Raw genomic sequence first — 8,377 nt, forward strand, 5'->3', positions numbered from 1 at the left:
TATTATCAGACATACTGTGAAAATTTTCTTGCTCTGTTAAACATCATTTGGGATAAATTTAAAAAAGAAAAAAAATTCAAAGAGGAGCTAATAATTACTTCAACGGTGTGCATTTATTTTAGCTTGCAGTTCTTTATTTAAGCAAGTGTGGCATTAAATTGCTACCTACAAACATTTATAATGTTCCAAAAAGTTTTGTATTCCAAATAAACATTGTTTACTTGAACTTTGTTCATCGAAAAAAAAAAAAAAAATTAAAAAAAAAAAAAAAAAAAAAAAAAAAATATATATATATATATATATATATATATATATATATATATATATATATATATATATATATATATATACATACATTTTTCCTGGGAATAATATTTCTAAAGGAGCTGTTAACATGGAATTGAACCAGATTTTAGTAAAATTCCAAATACAAACATAAAAATAAAACAAAACAAAGAAATCTGAAAAATGAGTTGTGTGTGATAATGAAATGACACAAGGAGAAAGCGCTAAACTACTGACATGTATTTAATACTTTACAAAAAAGGCTTTTTGGTGGTGGCAGCTTAAAGACGCCTCACATGGAGAATGAAGTCACATGCGTTGCTCTGTGTGAGTTTTTTGTGTGTGTGACTTTAACAGAGTGTAAAGATCTTGATGATTCTGTGGGTCTCGTCTGTCAAATCTGAACTTTATTTTGTATTTTCTATTAAATTCAGGTCAGATCCTCATGGTCAGGGCCATCCTACAGAAATAGCATCTGAAAGCATTTAAGTCTCCTTGGTTGTGTTTTGGATCATTGTCTTGCTTAAATGGTTTCATCTTCATCCTCCTGCTAATGTAGATGTTGGACTGAAGCAGCTGATATTCATTTACACTGAGGAAGGGCAGAGGCTTTCTGAAGAACTACTGAGAGATTTCAGCTGCTGTCTGGGCTTTCACTGCCTCTTTACAACTTCCTTTCTTCTTGTGTTCAATACTTTTTTCCTGTTTCCTTTAACGTTAATACACATAACTTCATATGTAAACTAATTAATACTGTTTTCTTTGCATATATGGATTTCTTTGGTTGTTATCAATTTCCAGAGATTATTTTCTTTTAATTAAATTGATGGATGATAGTTTATTTGATTGTTTACTGGTGTTTATTTACACATTTGAATTTGCATTACGAGACTTTAATAGGATATCTTTATTGCAACAACTTTTGATGGTTAAAAAATTTCACAAAAAGTTACCTTTTATTGACATTTTTAAGGGTCCCCTGAAGTGCTTTTTTATTCTATGTTTGTTGTAATCTCAACTGAAACACAAAAAGAGGGCGGGACATAATGTACCCCTCCCCTTTATAAAAACAGCCAAAAGCGTCTTGTTTTGAGAAGCGTCTGAAAGGGGGTGGGGCATGTTAAATACTAGGTAGCATTTGATTGGTTAGAATATTTTTTTTAAACAACAGCAAATATTCAGTTTTAACATGACATCCAAAAAATACATATGTAACTAATAACATAAAATAAACTGAAATATAAATTACATAAAATAAATAAATAAAAAGACAGCTTCAACATAGAGATCTTTACAATGATATTGTGATTTAACCTACCCAATTGACAGCAAGTTTACTAATCAATTAACTTCAGCTCCTTTGCCACTATAATTGTATTTTTACATTTTTCGCTATTAATATATAGGAGTGAGTCTATATATAAATGAAAATCTGTATTAGCAACATTTAAACAAGGTTTAGAGTTATTTAATCTGCATTTATGAATATGAAATTTACCATATAAAATCAAAAGATTCATATAAATTGTTTAAAACAAAATAAAAAATAAAATCTTTGGGGGTGAAATTACATCTAAAACCTGATTGTTTTTGGACATGCAATGATAGATCTTCCCCCCAAAAAAATTTCACTGTTGACATTTATAAAAAAAAAAAATTAATCAAAGACTCTAGATGATTTAAACAGAATGAACAATTTCCATCAGTCTGCATACATTTAGTTATTGTGTAATTGCTATCATAAATGTTGTGAAGAATTTTTAAATGTAGTTCCCTATGTTTATTACCTATGCAGAAAATTGGTCAGACCTGAGAACCTGAAGTATGCAGTGATGCCTAAAAAATTGAACAATTTAGGCGGAAGTGACAAACTACAAGCTTTACACGTATGGAGACGTTTTGGCCCCAACGACCTTCCAAATGTATCTGTATATCAGTTTTACATCTTCTAAACACGAATTTGTGTGACTGTTTTGGAGCACACTAGCTTACCGATATCCTCAAGACTAACATACTGATACTAACATCTTTTAAAAAATGTTATTTTAATTTCACTGGACTTTTAACTTGATGCTCATGTAAATATACGCTCCAAAATAAAGTCAACAAGCTTCTAGTATCTACTTTCTCCAGATTATTTTCTTCGAAGTTATTTTTAGACTCATTAGCCCTCATCACCTAGGCAGGCAGTGCATTAGCTAACTGTCTAGCTGTGATGATGTGTGTTTCTTCAGTCTTCACACATGCAGGCTTCAGGATACACACGCCTATCAACTACACTTCATTTAGCACACTGAGTGAGCACATCTTCTCATCTTACCTTTAAGTCTATGGCCAAAATAATGTTAAAAACTGAAGACAATTAGCATCATTGCTGCGTCTCAGCTCTGCTCCGGGCACGCGCATTTCCTGTCCTTCCCTTTCCTTATTTTTATACGTTGATCCGTCAGGTTCCGCTGTTGTCATGGTAACAGGCATCCAGATCCCGGGTCTTCTGTGGGGATAATGCACTGTCAGAGGGCGAGAGGAGATGGGATTCAAGCCACAGCGTCTGTGATGTGTACTGTATTATTCAGTCTTACGCATTATGAATTTTTTACACACATTAAATAGATAAATCAACATTTTTTTATTTTATTTATCAAGGTGAAAACAAACTACATTAATAACAAAATATATAAATTTGACGAGTAAAAGGTGTTAGATTATTATTCATGCGTTTTAAGATACTTCTCAAGCGTAAGAATTTGGTTTTATAAATAGAAAATTTGCAAACATATATAGTAAGTATTATAATATAGTAAGTTAGTAAGTATTTATTATACACACTCACCGGCCACTTTATTAGGTACACCTTACTAGTACCAGATTGGACCGTCTTTTGCCTTCAGAACTGCCTTAGGCCCCGTTTACACTAATGCGTTTTAGTTTGAAAACGCATAAGTTTTGCTACGGTTACGCCAACCGTCCACACTACGCCGGAGTTCTCGAGCGCCGAAAACGGAGCGTTTCGAAAACGCTGGAGAGGTCGTTTTCATTTTGAAACGCTGCTGCTCCGTCTCAGTGTGGATGATGGAAAACGGAGACATCTGAAAACGGAGGCGGGGCTGCAGACGTTCGCCTCTCTGATTGGGGCTTTCCTGAATATTAAGTAGCCTAACACACAGTTCAGTCCTGAATCTTCTCCGTGTAAGTTCAGACTTCGCAAGTTTGATCAAGGCTGCAGTCTCTTCTTCTCAGTTTGATATGGAAAAGCAGACTATACCGAGGACACGGGTAAATCTTCAAAGGGAACAGTGTACTTTATAACTTCATTCACATCACCCTGGCTTCGTTGTTTCACAACAATAAAATGTAAACATAATTTAAGGAACTGCCTATTTTCATTTTAATATTAGCAACTTAGACAGCAGACATGTTGAGGCGCCGTGCTGTATAAGATGAGCGTCATCTTCACTGTCTGGATATTTATAACAAAACGGAGCCGATAACAACTGCCTCCTTTCAATTTCAGTGAAAATACGAAACATCCCCTCTCTTTTGCTGAGTATCAGTTTTAAGAATCGATAATGGCCATTTTAAAAGTATAACATACAATAAGTTTATACATTATAGGAAATAAAGGCAAGTGATAATTCAATATACAGAATGTACGTGGTTACATTAATCATTAACTTATCTTTGCGCTCAGCCAAAACACGTTACCTGAGAACAAGTAATAGATTCCAATGCCCAAAGTCAGGGAATATGTCGTTAGATAAAGACAACAAGATGAATGAAATATCCCGTTTAATAAATATAGTGAGATTAGATCCAGCGGGAGATGCTTGATGAGAAGTCCGACTAGCAGAGCTCTCATCTGGGTACATGAGCTGCAGCGCTTGCCCGAGAGCGTCTGTGTGGTCACGTGATGTGCGTTTTCAGCGTTTTGGTGTGGACGGAGAGCAGTTCAGAAACGCTGGGTAAAACGCGAGTGTGGACGCGGATCGTTTTCATTCTAAAACGCCGTTTTAAAACTAAAACGTACTAGTGTAAACGGGGCCTTAATCCCTTGATGTATAGATTCAACAAGTGCATGCGAATGATGCGAATCTCCTGTTCAACCAAAGGTGCCCTATTGGATTGAGAACTGGTGACTGTGGGTGCCATTTGAGTACTGTGAACTCATTGTCATGTTCAAGAAACCAGTCTGAGATGATTCACGCTTTTGACATGGTGCATTATCCTGCTGGAAGTAGCTCTCAGAAGATGGGTACACTGTGGTCATAAAGATATTCAGGTAGGCTGTGGCGTTGACATGATGCTCAATTAGTACTAATGGGCAAAAATGTGCCAAGAAAATATCCCCCACACCATAACACCACCACAAGGCAGGTTGGATTCATGCTTTCATGTTGTTGACGTAAAGTTTTGACCCTACCATCCGAATGTCACAGCAGAAATCGAGACTCATCAGAAAGGGCAATGTTTTTCCAATCTTCTATTGTCCAATTTTGGTGAGCCTGTGCAAGTTTTAGCCTCAGTTTCCTGTTCTTGGCTGAAAGGAGTGGCACCCGGTGTAGTCTTCTGCTGCTGTAGCCCATCTGCCTCAAGGTTGGATGACTTGTGCATTCAGAGACGCTCTTCTGTAGACCTCGGTTGTAACGAGTGGTTATTTGAGTTACTGTTGCTGTTCACCTCTGACCTCTGGCATCAACAAGGCATTTGAGCCCACAGAACTGCCGCTCACTAGATATTTCCTCTTGTTTGGGTCCTCTGTAAACCCTAAAGATGGTTGTGCGTAAAATTCCCAGTAGATTCTGAAATACTCAGACCAGCTCGTCCAACACCAACAGCCATGTTAAAAGTCACTTAAATCACCTTTCTTCCCCATTCTGATGCTCAGTTTGAACTGCAGCAGATCGTCTTGATCATGTCTACATGCCTAAATGCATTGAGTTGCAGCCATGTGTTTGTCTAAATAGAAATTTGCATTAACAAGTAGCTGGACAGGTGTCCCTAATAAAGTGGCCAGTGTGTATATTATTTAAGTGTGTGTACTGTGTATATTTAACATGTGCACACATGCATATATTTGAGAAATAATTTATTTATATTTCAATATAAGATATGTATGTATATGATAAAAATGATATATAAATATCTATGTAAAAATTGTGCGTGTCACATATACATTATATATATATATATATATATATATATATATATATATATATATATATATATATATATATATATATATATATATATATATATATATATATATATACAGCGGGGAAAATAAGTATTTGACACATCAGCATTTTTATCAGTAAGGGGATTTCTAAGTGGGCTACTGATACAAAATTCCTACCAGATGTAGCCATCAAGCCAAATATTGAATTCATACAAAGAAATCAGAACATTTAAGTATACAAGTTGAGTCATAATAAATAAAGTGAAATGACACAGGGAATAAGTATTGAACACACTTTACTTAATACTTTGTAGAAAAGCCTTTGTTGGTGATCACAGCTTCTAGACGCCTCTTGTATGGAGAGACCAGTCGTCTGCATTGCTCAGGAGTGATTCTGGCCCATTCTTCCACACAAACGGTCTTTAAATCTTGAAGGTTCCTTGGGCCTCTTTTATAAACTTTGATCTTCAGTTCTCTCCATAGATTTTCTATGGGATTTAGGTCAGGTGATTGACTGGGCCATTCAAGCAACTTGATTTTCTTTCTTTGAAACCACTTCATTGTTTCCTTGGCCTTGTGTTTGGGATCATTGTCTTGCTGAAATGTCCACCCTCTTTTCATTTTCAGCTTTCTGGTAGATGGCAGCAGATTTTTATCCAGAATGTCCCGGTACATTTCTCCATTCATCCTACCATCCCCAAATGTTCTGATTTCTTTGTATGAATTCAATATTTGGCTTGATGGCTACATCTGGTAGGAATTTTGTGTCAGTAGCCCACTTAGAAATCCCCTTACTGATAAAAATGCTGATGTGTCAAATACTTATTTTCCCCGCTGTATATGTGTGTGTGTGTGTGTGTGTGTGTGTTTATATATACATATATATATATATATATATATATATATATATATATATATATATATATATATATATATATATATATATATATATATATATATATATTTATATATTTATATTTATATATTTATATATATGTAATGTGTATGTGACACATACACAGAAACAAAACAATTTTTTACATGGATATTTATATAGAATTTTTATCATATACATACATATTTTATGGTGAAATATAAATAAACATTTTCTCATATATATATATATATATATATATATATATATATATATATATATATATATATATATATATATATATATATATATATATATATATATATATATACATATAACTTCTCATATATATTGTCTCGTAAATATATAATACACCCACACATATCAAACAAACTTTTATTTTGGATGTGATTATTCTCAGTTAATCTTAATTCATTCATTCATTCATTCATTCAAACATTTTCTTTTAGGCTTAGTCCCTTTATTAATCTGGCAACTTATCTAGTAAATATTATAAAATTATTTTTAAAGCATCTTTATTCTCATAATATATAATATACTACATTTACAATAAACAATTAAATTCAACATTTATAAATAATAACTTATCTTTTAGTATTATTATTATGTTTTATTAATTCGTTTTTTGTTAGAAGTAAAGTATATTTTACTGAGTAATCATGCTTTTTCCAATAAATAAAAATGTTTTAAATACCATTAAAATCTATGGGATTTGACTAAAATATGTATAACAATATGTCAAAATCGTTTATTTTATTTTATGTTATGTATTTATAAAATTAAATCTTTTATCAAAAACCCCAATATTCCGCTATTCATGACGCAATTTTGCAAACTAATGAATATAGATTAGGGCAGTATGACGTTGCTTTCTACTTACTGAGCCCAGAGCCACGCCAAATCATCAATATTCATGAGCCGTATGCTGTCTCGCGTAGAAACCACGCCTACCACCGCTGTTCAGGACGCAGTGAAATAAAGCTTCCGCATTTCGAATCATCATGGCAGCCGGTAAAGCGTCCTTGGCGGCGCTTGGACTTCAGTTTTGTGTGGGAAATAAGCTTTTGTCGAAGTCAAACTTGCCTTGTATTATCAGCCGCGTTTTCAGCTTTCTGGTAGATGGCAGCAATTTTTATCCAGAATGTCCCGGTACATTTCTCCATTCATCCTACCTTCAATAATATGAAGTCTGCCAGTACCCCTTGCTGAAAAGCAGCCCCAAACCATGATGCTTCCACCCCCAAACTTAACTGTTGGTATAGTGTTCTTGGGGTGGTGGGCAGTGCCATTTCTTCTCCAAACATGATGTGTAGAATGACTGCCAAAAAGTTCAATTTTGCTTTCATCTGACCATACTATAGTTTCCCAATAATCCACAGGCTTCTCCAAATGCTGTTTCGCAAACTTTAACCGGGCCTCAACATGCTTTTTGTTCAGCAATGGAGTCTTGCGTGGTGAGCGTGCATGGATGCCATGGTGGTTCAGTGCATTGCTTATAGTTTTCTTTGAAACAATAGTACCCGCTGATGCGAGGTCTTCCTGAAGTTCTGCCCAAGTGGTTCTTGGCTCTTGGAGAACTCTCCTGATTATTCTTTGGACTCCTCGGACAGGGATCTTACGTGGAGCACCTGATCGTGGCCGGTTTATGGTGAACTTATGCTTTTTCCATTTCCGGATAATAGCCCCCACAGTGCTCACAGGAACATTCAGCATTCTGGAAATGCGCCTATAACCATTCCCATCAAAATGCTTTTCAACGATAAGACTACGCAGATCTTGAGAGAGTTCTTTGTTTTTACCCATCATGAAGTCTTTCCTGTGTGCCTCCTGAGTAATGAGAAGCCTTTATAGGCCATCAATTAGGACTAAAGCAGCTGATATCAATTAGTACTGATAGGGAGCAGGGTTTTTCTCTCAATACTGACAGATCTCCTGACTTTCTATGCCATTTTGCACCTTGTTATCTTCATGTGTTCAATACTTATTCCCTGTGTCATTTCACTTTATTTATTATGACTCAA

General features: G+C 34.8%; 3 protein-coding genes across 10 annotated transcripts in view; 2 read left to right on the plus strand and 1 right to left on the minus strand.

The window, feature by feature from the left end:
- smc6 (structural maintenance of chromosomes 6) overlaps positions 1-2,403 on the plus strand; it is a 91,422-nt gene extending 89,019 nt beyond the window's left edge. For 2 of the 6 annotated variants that reach the window (XR_012393196.1, XM_073928077.1), the window contains one exon: positions 720-1,134. The gene's annotated coding sequence lies outside the window, so the exon portion shown is untranslated. Of the gene's footprint in view, positions 1-719 lie in introns of all 6 variants that reach the window. The other 4 variants (XM_073928076.1, XM_073928078.1, XR_012393195.1 and 1 more) reach the window with 3 other exon arrangements.
- The window catches only part of vsnl1b (visinin-like 1b), a 42,811-nt gene extending 40,064 nt beyond the window's left edge, over positions 1-2,747 (minus strand). The window contains exon 1 of the mRNA NM_001327943.1: positions 2,606-2,747. The gene's annotated coding sequence lies outside the window, so the exon portion shown is untranslated. The remainder of the gene's footprint in view (positions 1-2,605) is intronic.
- A 4,597-nt stretch (positions 2,748-7,344) lies between these two features.
- afg1la (AFG1 like ATPase a) overlaps positions 7,345-8,377 on the plus strand; it is a 26,187-nt gene continuing 25,154 nt past the window's right edge. For all 3 annotated transcript variants that reach the window (XM_073927351.1, XM_073927348.1, XM_073927349.1), the window contains exon 1: positions 7,345-7,471. The gene's annotated coding sequence lies outside the window, so the exon portion shown is untranslated. The remainder of the gene's footprint in view (positions 7,472-8,377) is intronic.

Source organism: Danio rerio, chromosome 17 (assembly GCF_049306965.1).
Source record: "Danio rerio strain Tuebingen ecotype United States chromosome 17, GRCz12tu, whole genome shotgun sequence".
NCBI lineage: Eukaryota > Metazoa > Chordata > Actinopteri > Cypriniformes > Danionidae > Danio > Danio rerio.